Below are 13,222 nucleotides of genomic sequence, written 5' to 3' on the forward strand. Positions count from 1 at the left end.
TGCGGTATCTGTTTGCACAGCTTGCAATCTGTTTTATTTTAATAGATTTACTATTCTTAAATGTTTTCTATTTTTTTAATGGTAGAACCTAGATTTTAGCGCATTTTTAAACTTATGTTGGAAGGCGCAATTATGACCACTTTCTCCGTCCGTCCATGCGAGGGCGCCACTGCTCCTACAGTTTTCAATATATTTAGTTCGTTCTTCTTGAATTCGGTAGCTCTGTTACCTCATGACGATAAATGTGCGCATGCGCAATATCAATTTTCTTATTTATTAATATATTTTGCTGAAATTTTCACCACCTTTATAGTAAAGGCAAACATATCGCATATGGTAAAAATCAGGTGTGCGCATGCGCAGACTGCACAATGCCCGCATCCTTTTTTTATAGATATTTTTTGGAAAATTTAACCACATTCTAGTAAAGGCAAACGTCCCATATTAGATATGCGCATGCGCAAACCGCCCAATACTAACTTCCTTATTTTTAATTATAGATGCTTCTAATAACGAAAAACATAGGTCACATAACAATGGACTATGGAAGTCCCGAATAATGCATGAAAAATGCTCGCAATTTACTCGCCTTAGGCCCAAACCTCTTTACTTTTAACTTTTATGTCCACAGTAAGGTGCCTTTTGCGGCTTCGCTCTCTTTTTTTTATTACTCTCCCTTGAGCTACATCCAGGGGTGTATTTCCCACAAGGCGGACTAGTTGCGCGCCTAGAGCGGCAAATTCTAGGGGTGGTAAATTTTGGAGGAAACATTTTGAGTATTCACCAGTTTTGGTTTTGTTTAGCAAGAAGCATGAAGCGTAGAGACCACAAATTTAAATATCTGATTGTTTGTTGATGAGCGGTAAATACGGCAACCAGGAATAAAACAAGGAAAGGAGTATGTAGCGTTCTTTTCTTACCAATTGATATTCCAAATTTATATTCCTTATATACTTCGAATTTTACTCGTTGATTGTTGAGTGAGAAATAGCAAAGAGGCGCAACTATAATGTAAAATTGCGATACATATTCCCGAAGCTTCCCGTGCCCACAGTCCACAGTGGGAGGGGTGTGAGTGTGTTAGACGTGCGACTCTGATGCTTAAAGGCCACCCAACAACACAAACCGATTGAAAACCAATGAAAGAGCGTTGGACTATAATTCCGGAGGTCGGGTGTTCGAACCTGGATTGAGGTGAATTTTTCATCTGTGGCAGATACCTTAGACCAGTTGCGAGCATTCTGCCGGCTACTCTGAATGACGTTTTTCTGCAGTTTTCCTAATTCGTAAGGTAAATACCGGAGTAGTATAAAACAACTTAATACCTTCTCTGCAGAGGCACCTCTAAAAAGCACTATGCGGGTCACTCTGTAATTGGGCGTAAGCCTGTTGAGGGCCCAGAACAAGAGAGGAATAGTAAATAAATAAATAAACGCTGCTACATCTGCGGAAATCGATTATTCTTTACCAAATTGCCGATGTACTGAAGCATCTTGCAATAAGCCTCATCTAAATTAATCGAGTTGCACCTCTCTATATTTCTCACCCCATCTAGGTATTCCCTCTGTAAACCCGTTTAGTTTAGATGCCAGTCATTTCTATAGTATATTTGTTATTACCATAGTTCTTTGGTTCGCCACTAGAGGTCGTGATCTTCTTTTTTTTCTACATACGCATGTCCTATACTTCTTCCTTTCAGAGACGATCTGGATCTGGGTTAATTGCGTGCAAATTTTTCTCGATACGCCATTACTTTTTACTTGACTTTGTGTCAATCTGTTTTGGCTGTGAACATATTTCTATTGAGTGTTTTTTCTCTATTTCTGATGTGCTGTGGCTGTGCTCCATTGAATACGCTTTGCAAGTAATTAGTGTGAGGTATATACTTCAGCATTTTTCTTAATACGTTTTTTAGGGTTTTATCTTCCCTCAAGGTTCGCTCAAACTTCTCTCTTAACTTCTTATCATTTTCTCTTCTGGATTACTTTTACGTTATTCTCTACCTGGATCTTTCTTACGCAGAACGTGGATGACATCGCAATTTTACCCATAGAACAACAATTTACCTGGACCCGCCATCTTAGCGAAATTGACATTGACAACGTCACGTGAGACGACATTGCATAACCTACTTCGAAAATATTTACACCTGGAGATGTACCTAATTGTTCATTACTAACTGCAAGTATTTGCGAAACCTTTTGGAGAATATTAGCTTTCTATCTTTACACCATCATATTCTTTTTCTATGAATATCTTTACAATTCTTTCGGTGTCTAGAATATTATGGGTTTCCAACTTAGACAATACAGTACATGGACTGCTAATTAGCAGTACAAATTAGCACAAAATGAGCACAAAATTATAGTAAAAAAAAATTTTGAAAATATCAATGTTGACACTCCAGCGTGAAGTTGGAGTGTCATCAGAAAAAGTTGAATTACTCATTAAGCTGATGAGCACAAAATTTTAAATTAGCAGCACAAATTAGCACAAAATGAGCACAAAATTATAGTAAAAGAAAATTTTGAAAATATCAATGTTGACACTCCAGCGTGAAGTTGGAGTGTCATCAGAAAAAGTTGAATTACTCATTAAGCTGGTGAGCACAAAATTTTAAATTAGCAGCACAAATTAGCACAAAATGAGCACAAAATTATGAGATACATGGGACTTAATTCCTTTCAAGTCGACACTCCAACTTCACGGACCCGAAGTAGAAGGAGTTGAATATTCTGTGCTGGCTTTATCAGAATACAATGGTATTCCAAGAAGCTCGCGCCACTCTTCTAAGTAATGTTCAAACTTTATCTGTGTACCCATGTCAAATATTCTTAAAAGGCGTTCGATTTGATGCCTTTTTATAATTTTCAAAATAGGGATGAATACATTCTGATCTATAAAAATTAGAAAGTACCATGGTTAGAGATCGAACCTTCAATAGTACAATAATATTAATAATAATAGACCTACTTATTAAATGATCAGCAATGTTGTCAACCTGCCAAGTTGACATTAAACTTCTTAATTCAATTTCATCTTCATTAGCCGATGGTACAATGACATTAGTAGTGGCAGTAGATGATGGGCCTGCTATAGAGGCTGATGAGATGTCTTCTAAAGGTGTGTCCGTCATATTATCAGAATCTCCAAATGGATAAATATCCTTAAACACGCTGTCGAAGCCGGCGTCATACAGCGACATGACATGTGAAGAATGAAAATCCTACCAAAAGCAATACAAATAAATGTCACCTCCTGTTTAGTTTGATTTGTTTTCATTTTGAGCATTTTAAAACTTCGTTTTTTTACCAATTAGTTAATTTGACAAAAAATAGGACTAGGGAAGTTGCCACAGTTATCTATGTGTACTTATTAATGAAACTGTCTTTATATTAATTGTTTTGACTTTTAGAAAATGGACATTGTTAAAATTGGAGGAAGTAATCCGGGAGATTTCATTCGCCGTGTAATGCCACGCTTAATGGACGATGCTGTATATAAGGAATTTAATTGGGAAGGCCAAAAGAAAAAAAGGGCATTTAACTCCTTGCACTTAAGCAAGTTGCTTTTGAGTAAGTTACTATATTCTGTTCACAATGAATTTGTTGCCTTTTAATCTACCTGTATATATGCACCAAATGCACTATATTACAGATCATGAGCAATCGAACAGCTATACCTACAGATATATTTTTTATAGGTGGCCTAGCAGTAAGCCAAAAGTTAGAAGACGAAAAGATTGCCGCGGGTGTTATAAAATTTTTTTAAAAAAATGCGGCTGAGCGTATGAAACAAAAGGCCGTAAAAGACGCTAACAATTAACATCCATGAGTATTATTTTGTATTCAAGTACATATGTATTGTATTTCGGTATACATATGTATTATTATTAAAGTTAAAGTGCCTCTAACAATGTTTTTTTATCTTGTTATGCTATCACTGGGATGTCGCCGATTGCTATCCCTGGGATGTCTCCAATGCTATCCTTGGGATATCGATTTTTGTGACGTTTGTCCATCCAGAGGATATACAGCATAGGTATATCCAGAAGCTGAACTTTGACTTCCTCTGGATGTCTGAATATCTATGGGATTACTTTGTGTTGTGTGGGATATAAGCAATTATGTTTTTACCTATTACTTTATGCACTTAGGACCTACTTCTATTAATCTAATTCTTTCAGCTGCTGTAAAACGAAATAAATCTTTGGTTGGTGCTACAGAAAAAGATGTGATTGATTCAATTAAGAATTGGTTAAGACATGTTGCTGCAAGATATTCAAATCAATGGTATGTTATTGTTGCATGTATGTTTATTTATCAGGAAAATTTTTTTTCTAATTATAGCAAGAAGAATCCGAATCAAGAAATACAATGAAGTGTATAAGTTACAGATTCGTAAAATAAAGATTGCTATAATCTGAAATTTTTTATTTAAAAGGATATCTAATGGATATCTTTTTTCACCCCTTTCATAAAACCGGTAGATATCTAATGGAGATAATCATTTAACGTCTAATGGAGATCTGTATGGATATCCAGATTGTTGGATATAGTGGGACATCCACTATACGTCTATGTATATCTAATAGAGATCATGGATATCCATAAAAAACACATCTTAGACGTCTAATGGTTGTCTTTGTGCTGTGTGGGAAGCAGCTAGTTCACATTCCATGTTCAAAACAAGGAATACGCATAACATAACCTATAACAACACCACAATTCGATGCGGTTCCGACGTTTCTAGCTTGCGGTCCAGAGACAAAGTTTTTACAGCAGGAATGATGGAATCAAAAAATGGCGTATATTCATCTGGTAGTTGTTATTCTATTAGAGTTGGTGCCTGAACCTGTGGTTTACTCATGACATTTGTCTATGATTCGCGCCGTTTAGATGCTGGTAATTTCAAAGTTATCTGAAGGATCATCAGACGTCCGATCAATGAAGTTCTCAGAAGTGTTGTTTTGCGTAGAGGCGTTATCATTCTTGTGATTATCTTCATTTTCTCCCACCTCCTCGATGCTGTTTTACGTAGATGCCGCTTTTGTTGGATAACTTCCCGACCAGCTCCCTGTCCTTCTTTTCCTCAGTTTTCTTGTAGTTTCTACGATATTCTGTTACCACTTCAGCTTTTTCTTTAAAACAGACACAAATAATAATTAATAAATTGAAGAAATATATTTATGACACTCATATTAATCAAATCAATGATTGACCTTCATTACTAGTACAGGCTTGGACTGTATGCAAAACTGTCAGAAAAGTTTGTGAGGCAGTAAGTAATTTCTGAATTCCTCATCTCAAATTGGGTTGGAATATTAAGAACACACGATGTTGTCTTCCCCAATTAAATTTATATTTCTGCTATGGTATTACAGTTGTTGCAGATTAAGATGTACAATGGCTGACATATGTTTCGGTTTGATTATCAGCAGGGCATTATCAAAGCAAAAACTACAAGAATGTTACAATAATTAAACGGTTGTTACAACATTGGAAAATAACTTACTTATTAACCGACGACAAATTAACAACATTAATTAAATTAAACGGCAAAAGCCGGAGTTACAGCCAAAACTAGGACGCTGAAGGCCATGTCTGCTAGTCCGCATTAGGAGAACCCATGTCCATAAGTTAACATGTGGTCAATGACGTTGAAACATAATTAAGGACAAAAAGCTGGGATGAGCCAAACTATGGACACTTAAGGCATGTCACACAGCTGCAGTTGTCTTGATCTAAAAAGTTTACATTAAAAATAAGTTTCATTAATTGGGCACGGTCCATCAGCCTACTTGACCAGGGAAGAGGGGAAAGGACGTTAGAAGAATGGATTGTTGACAGCCAACAAAAAGGATTTCCCAGAAGGATATTTGATGTTCAAGCATCCGTGAAAACTTTTTTAGATAATCATCCCAGACACACCCTTTAAAAATAATACTCCAGGTAGGCACTGGTATAACGCGCTTTTAAGTAGACATCCAAATTTAACTGCTCGAACCCCGGAAGCTGTCACCAAAGCAAGCAGTAATGTGTCTGAGAATGACATCAGAAAATGGTTCCATATTGTAGAGGGATATTTAAAAGAGAAAAATTATTTTAGTATTCTGGAAGATGCTGATAGGATTTACAATGGGGATGAAACGTGTTTTTTGTTATGCCCGAAGGAAGATAAATTCATTGCTCCGCGTGGTACAAAAAATGTGTATCAGGTTGATCAGGGGCCTGCTAAGGCAAATCTTACTGTAATGTTTACTTTTTCCTCATCCGGTGCTATTACCCCGCCTATGGTTATATACCCTTATAAAAGGTTCCCTGCCTCAATCGTTGATAGTGTACCAAACGAGTGGGGAATCGGTACTAGTGATAACGGGTGGATGAAGGCCGAGTTATTTATTGATTATATTACCAATGTGTTTCATCCCCATCTTGTGAAACAGAAAATAAAATTTCCCGTAATCTTATTCGTTGACGGCCATAAAACACATATGACATACCAACTCAGTACACTGACTAATAAGGCGTTTTTAGATACTGACATATGTTTGATTTTATTGACAAGCTCTAGAGTTTTTTTTATAGAAAAACGAGATTGAAAATTAGTAATCTTATAAAAGGTCTTATTGAGGAATTGTGATAATCTGTATGTTGGAGAATTTATCTGAGAAAGCACAGGCCTAAGAGGGAAATCATTGAAACTCGCTGTGTTAACGTCTGCCTTGTGGAGCTTAGGTAGGCAGTATAGTAAAGGGGTCCTAGGGTTCTTAACTATTAGGCTATGGATGTTGCAATGTTTCTCAAGAGTACTTATACAATCTTTGACTTTAGTTCTAACCAACTTCTGATAATTGTTAGTAATGTTTTTGTTATTAATTTTTAAGTATTGTTGGGTGGCTATAAAGCTATTGACTCTGGAAATGTATTCCTCTTGAGCAACTATTGCATTACAATTGCCTTTATCTGCTTTTACAATGGTTAATTTATTCCTAGTGAACTTATTCCTAATGATCTTAGTGATGTCATATAATTTCGATTGACGCTGTCTCAAAAACAATTTGTTGTTATTGTAGTCTTTAGATATTTTTGTAAAAACATTAGCAAGCAGCAAAATTCATAAAAATTAGTATAGTATTAACATAAAAGAAAGTCTTATTAACTGTAACACCAACATACTCGTAATTAGTAAATTTAATGAAATTTGAACCTTGATCTGTAACAAAACCTAATACATTAAATCCAATTGCATTCAATTGGGTAATACAGCTAAAAACAATTCCTTTTATATCGGCCGCTGAGCGTGATTCGTTGACAAAAAAAGAAAGCGGTTGGCTGTATCCACCTTTCATGAACACCTCGAGCCATTAATAATACCAAAGCACAATTTGCGGGTAATTGTGTTTTATGTTCACCTACCTCATAAAATCCTATTATTCTATCTTGAGACACATTATAAAAAACATTATGCGTAAGTGACGTTTCATCTGCACATAAAATACAATATTTATATGTACCAGATTTTGTCCTCAAACTAGTCTGATGTAATATTCGATTTACTGGTGAGACGGCATAATGCAGATTTTGGAGACATATTAAATTTTCGTGATATTAAACTTATATACTTTGGGACCCAAAAAATACATTGTCAGAGCAAATTGTTTGAAACTCTTACTATAACGGTAACCCTGTGGTTTCTTTCGGCATAACTCCAACTGCATTTTTACGAAATGTCCAACATCTTTATTAAAATTATCGTTGCAAAATTGTTTAAAATCACCATCTGTGAATTTTTTATTCTGAAGTTGTTCTTCAAGTTTTGTCACATATTTTCAAAGGCGAGTATTTTCTCTTTGAAGCTTTCGTTTTCTTGGAGTGGATTGCGGTAAGAAGCTTCTCAGTTTGGCAGGCAACACCTTAGTTACATAATACAAATTAGAAGTGAATTTAGAGTAATTAATAGGTAGGTATGTACTGACCTGGTACTATTTTCGTAATTTAAATCTTTTTCGGAATATGGTTTAAAATATATGTTCATGCAATGCAAAAGCTGCAGCGCTTATTAAGACAAAGTTTAATTTTTGTTTAGTTTCATCATTTGTGGGAAAATTTAACTTATTATCTAATCATTTCTTGTATAACGAAGTCCATTCGAATGCTCCACCATCAGACATTCTACCTTGTTTACCGACGTCCACATATATAAATTCATAATTACTATTTACTAAAGAATCATGCTGCAGAATTTTTTGTAATTGTAATAGTGCGCCTGAGCCAAGAGGAGGTATGATTCTAACGTGCTTCCCGTCTAAAGCGCCTCCACAATTTATAATCTGCCAACGGTTTTCAAACCCTGCCGCTATGCTGGTCCATTCTTCTTTTGTCTTTGGAAACTGGAAAAAAAGGATATATATATATATATATATATATATATATATATATATACACAGTGTGTCCCAGATCGGGTGGGATTGCATGGGTAACTTTGCTAATCTAAAAATCCAATATGGCGCCCATTTAACTTTAGGAAGTTGGTAAATGTTCCTCAAAAGTGGCCATCTTAAATTTTTTTAACATCAATTCTAAATTAAGCGTATCAAAGACAGTCACTTTTATATAAAACTTTTTTTTATATCTCTTATACTTTCGATGATATAAGACATTCAAGGAAATGACCAATTTTAGTTTTTTTGAATTTACGTCGACCCTATGCGACATTTTGAATTTCCATAAGGAAATTTTAAACAAGCATCCAAAACTGCAAAACATTGCCCATTTAACCAATTCTCTATCTTTAATAATAACAAAGTTACCCATGCAATCCCACGCGATTTGGGACACACTGTATATATATATATCTCATTTTCGCAAAAAAATCGGATAGGAGATATGCTAGGATATATATAATAATATATATATATATATATATATATATATATTACGTTTCCTTCACAATGGAAAGTGGCTTATGTCAAGCCTATTCCTAAAATTAATAATCCTTCATGCTATAAAGACTTGAGACCGATTAGTATACTGTGCACTTTGTCGAAAATATTGGAGAAGGTTATGAAAGATCAAATAAATGAACACATTCTTAAGTATAATCTTTTAACACCTTACCAATCTGGGTTTCGAAAAAATTATAGTTGCACCACAGCATTACTTAGTATTACCGACGATATCATTAAAGCTACAGATGCAGGATATCTCAGTTTTGGTATTAGTAGATTTTTCTAAGGCATTTGATACTATAAATCATAAGCTTCTTTTATCAATACTGAATCATTACGGTTTCGATGTGTCTGCGGTACAACTTATTACCTCTTACCTTGAAAGTAGGCAGCATTGTGTGCTTATGGATAACATTAAATCTTCTTTACTTGATGTACATAGTGGAGTCCCACAAGGCTCCATTTTGGGGCCACTTTTATATGTCATATATTCAAATAATATCTGCAGGGACTTTAAAAGCTGTAAATTTCATCAGTATGCTGATGATACACAGGTATATTGTTCATTCCCACCGTCTGATACATCTGATGCAATAAAATTAATAAATAAAGAACTTGAAGTGCTTGTCCGAACTGCTACAAACCATAATTTATTTATTAATGCAAAAAAGTCCACTGTGCTGCTTTTTGGACGAGATAAAGCTAGAATCCAGAACTTGGATCTCATTAGGATTAAAGTGCAAGGATCGGTATTGAAAGTGTCGCACGATGCAAGAAATCTTGGAGTTTTAATGGACTCTAACTTTAAGTATGTTAGCCATATTAATAATTGTTTGCGCAAGGCATATTCTACTCTAAAGCGTTTGTATCCGAATAGACATCTGTTATCTACTAAAACCAAAATAACCCTAACAGATACCCTTGTTTTGTCACATTTTAATTATTGTGATGTTTTGTTTCATGCATGCATTGACACAGCTACTGCCACCCGTATACAAAGAGTGCAGAATTCTTGTTTGAGATTTATTTATGGCATTGGGCGCAGAGATCACATTTCACATAAGATGATCGAGGTGGGATGGCTTAATATGTCTCAGCGTAGAATGTTGCATTCTCTAGTTCTTTACCATAAGGTTATTATCACCCAAACACCAAGTTACCTAGCTGATCGTTTAGAATATAGAACTAGCTTACATAATCTAAATTTGCGCCATAGAGGTCTACTAAATATCCCTTTCCATCACACTGCTTACTTTGAAAAATCGTTCACATATAATATATGTAAGCTGTATAACATGATTCCGTCCCCTCTTAAAAATCTTCAACCTCTTGGCTTCAAAAATAAAATCAGACAATATCTGAAACTGGAGCTACCTAAATGAACTGGTGTGTCTTAAGATTTTAGTACTTATACTTGTATTTTTATTTTGTTTGCTTTCCTCTCTTTGTATTCAAGTATTAATTTGTTCCTGAGTGCTAGCGTAATTTACAATTTATATTTTATTTTCCTATAACGAGTTGGGGTTACATGGAAGAACAGGGTTGTCAAAACACTGAATGTAGTCCCATTTCCCGTATACATTATGTGTTACTCATTTATATATATTTTATACTTATTTGGTTTTGGTATTACGTGGAAATAAATGTCATTATTATATATATATATATATATATATATATATATATATATATCTCGGGCGACCTAGCATATCTCCTATCCGATTTTTTGCGAAAATGAGATTATTATTTCATTTGTATTTTGGTATTATTCAGCAAAAGCTCCTAAGCCAAGAAAAATTATTTATGTTTTAAAAATGCCGCTGAAATTTCTCCTACTAGACACCGCTTGATATTGGTACGGCAACTTGTCCTGTAAGTATTATTTGTTTTACATTCTTGGTAGGTAGATACGAGTATTTATGCCTTTTTGTGTATAAAGTATTTAGTATTGTCTAATTCCATTATTTTTCAATTACTTTCAGATAGGATATTTTGCAGTCTAATATTCCCGGGATAGGAGATATTGCACCATGCTGTCCCGGAGAAGAAAAATTGTTTCAATGCTCCAAACCCGGAATAACAATTGGGATTTGTTTGATCTGGATAATGTACCTCTGGTATTTGAAGATGGCATAATGGTAAATGTAACTGATCCCCACGCGCATTGAATAATGCTCTAGCAGATGATTATGACTTTTTGTTACTGCAAACATATCCAAAGTTCCAACTAAAGTCCGAACCAAAGAAGAATCTAGAAGGAGTGATACTTTTGAGTATTTTTTAAGTGATGGTAACCAGAAATTGCAGGTATACCGAAAAATGTTTGTTAGTACTTTAGATGTACGTTATACATAGTAACTGTACAAGATTGGGTCAATAGTAGCTCTATGGTATATTATCAAACAGTACAAACAAATTAAACATGCGCGAATCTGTTGTATCTCGTCATAATAACGAACATACGATTTCTAAATACGTTTTTTGACAATTTACCCAAGCTTCCTACTCACTACTATCGACGGAACTCAAATAAATTATACCTTGAAAATTATTTTTGATGATGGATTTATACAGGGTGTACCTCGGGGTGTACAAAACTGAATAATATACGATTTATTGCCCAACATAATAAAATTCCAATTATAGGACAATTTTTTTTTTTTTTTTTTTTTTTTTAGGGTTCAACTACTAAGGTCATATCCCCTTTAATTCACTAAGCATATTATATATCAGCGTATATATTAATCATTTTCAAAAATCTCACCATCTTCATTGCATTTTCAGGGTTTATAAAATTGTCGATGTAGTTGGGCAGTATACCGTTTATCAATCGCTCGTTATTGTATAGTGGGCAATGGCTTATAATATGAGTAACCGTGATGGCCGTATTGCAGTGATTACATTGTCTTGGTACAGTATTCTTTAGCAGATGTTCGTGTGTGACCTTAGTGTGTCCTATCCTCAGACGGTGCATTTTCACGTTGTCCTCTCTCGAAGCATCTTGTAGCGTGTATAGTGTCGTTGGAATAGGTTTTATCTGCGACAGGTGAGTATTTACCTGTGCCCATTTTTCTTGCCATTCTGCAACATATTGCTCTTTTAGGTGCCTTCTGATGTCACTTGCCACCATGAAATTTACATCTGTCTGCTGGTTCGATATCGCTCTACGGGCGGCCTGGTCTGCTTGTTCGTTGCCAAAGATACCAACGTGGCTAGGGACCCAAATAAATTCGAGTGATTTACCTTGCTCCGAAATACGATGTATATAGCAGACTGTAGCATGATGTTCATCGGATCTGTGTTGTAGATTTTCTTTAGCCCATTTAGGATATTCATACAGTCCGTAACAACTAAAAATCGGTTGTTTTTCATCATTGAACAGTATAGCACAGCCTGCCATAGGGCATACTGCTCTGCAAAGATGGGCGAAGAGTTTGTATTCAAGCTCCACTCGTATGCTACGCCCTCGGTGACTATAGCACTTCCCACCCCATACGCGTTCTTGGACCCATCCGTGTACACAGGTTGGTATGAGGGATATTCGTTAAGGAGGTTCTCGTATGCCTGCAGGTAAGTGGGTTGTTTTGTAATCTCTTTTTTGTAGCGCATTAGATCTTTTCTTATTTTTATTTCAGGTACCTTCCACGGGACATTATTAATAATCTAAGAAAGCACAATAACTAAATATAGGTACTAATACCTTAACCGCTAACATACTAAAAACCAAATTAAATGATATTAAACTTAAACAAGATTAAAAATAAGATCACAGTTCTATCACAGTTACAAGATAGCGGTAGTTGTTGCAGGCAGGTAGAGGGCCTACTATGTCAATGTTCAACTGTCCAAAACGTCTTGTTGGTACTGGTATGTTTGTAGTTGTAGTAACAGTGTGTTTCGAAACCTTTGATCTCTGACATGGTACACAGCTTTTCGACCATAGGGAACAATCTGCCTTGAGTGATTTCCATATGTATCGTCGGCGGACCAAATCAACAGAACCACGTCTACCAGGATGGGACAAGTTGTGGAGTGACAGGAATAACTGATGACGGTATTGTGGAGGTACATATGGGCGGTTTACCCCAGTTGAGTTGTCACATAAGAGGTTGGAGCCATCCGGTAATAAGATTTCTGTCCAGCTCAACCCTGGAGATGATTCTTTTTCGTCTGCCAATATACGATCGGCAGCTTGTGCGTTTGCAAGCAACTCAGCGGTGAGTTGGATTGGTTGTCCATCAACTTGGTTGATACGGGAACAAGCATCAGCAA

General features: G+C 35.5%; 1 long non-coding RNA gene across 1 annotated transcript; it reads left to right on the plus strand.

The window, feature by feature from the left end:
- Nucleotides 1–11,652: 11,652 nt before the first annotated feature.
- LOC116167377 lies at nucleotides 11,653–12,114 on the plus strand. Its single transcript, XR_004144515.1, has 3 exons — nucleotides 11,653–11,860; nucleotides 11,916–11,996; nucleotides 12,054–12,114. It is a non-coding gene; the product is annotated as an uncharacterized LOC116167377 (long non-coding RNA).
- Nucleotides 12,115–13,222: the final 1,108 nt, after the last annotated feature.

This window comes from Photinus pyralis, unplaced genomic scaffold (assembly GCF_008802855.1).
Source record: "Photinus pyralis isolate 1611_PpyrPB1 unplaced genomic scaffold, Ppyr1.3 Ppyr1.4_LG1, whole genome shotgun sequence".
Classification (NCBI taxonomy): Eukaryota; Metazoa; Arthropoda; class Insecta; order Coleoptera; family Lampyridae; genus Photinus; species Photinus pyralis.